Genomic DNA, 269 nt, shown 5'->3' on the forward strand with positions numbered 1-269 from the left:
GTGCTGGAGGGGGCCACAAGGGGTTTGCTCCTGCTGCAAGCCCAAGGGGTTAGAGGAGCTGCCAGGGCTGGAGGAGGATGCACGGCTCGGGCCGCTCAGCAGAGCGGCAGCCCCTGCTGTGAAATGGGCTGGCACTGATCCAGGCGGTGCTGGGGACAGGGACAGATGGTGGCTCTGATCTGCAAGCGGGGCGGCTGGCTCAGGAGCTGGAGGCATCCCTGGGTTGAAGCGGCTGCAGCTCTGCAGCTTCTCGGCGAGAGCGCGACAGC

General features: G+C 66.9%; 1 protein-coding gene across 1 annotated transcript in view; it reads right to left on the reverse strand.

Annotated features, from left to right (window-relative positions):
* FAM69B (family with sequence similarity 69, member B) overlaps window positions 1-269 on the reverse strand; it is a gene marked incomplete at its 5' end in the record, with an annotated part of 4,111 nt that overhangs the window by 2,368 nt on the left and 1,474 nt on the right. The gene's annotated exons all lie outside the window — the stretch shown is intronic.

Source organism: Buceros rhinoceros, unplaced genomic scaffold (assembly GCF_000710305.1).
Source record: "Buceros rhinoceros silvestris isolate BGI_N320 unplaced genomic scaffold, ASM71030v1 scaffold8376, whole genome shotgun sequence".
NCBI classification, from domain to species: Eukaryota; Metazoa; Chordata; class Aves; order Bucerotiformes; family Bucerotidae; genus Buceros; species Buceros rhinoceros.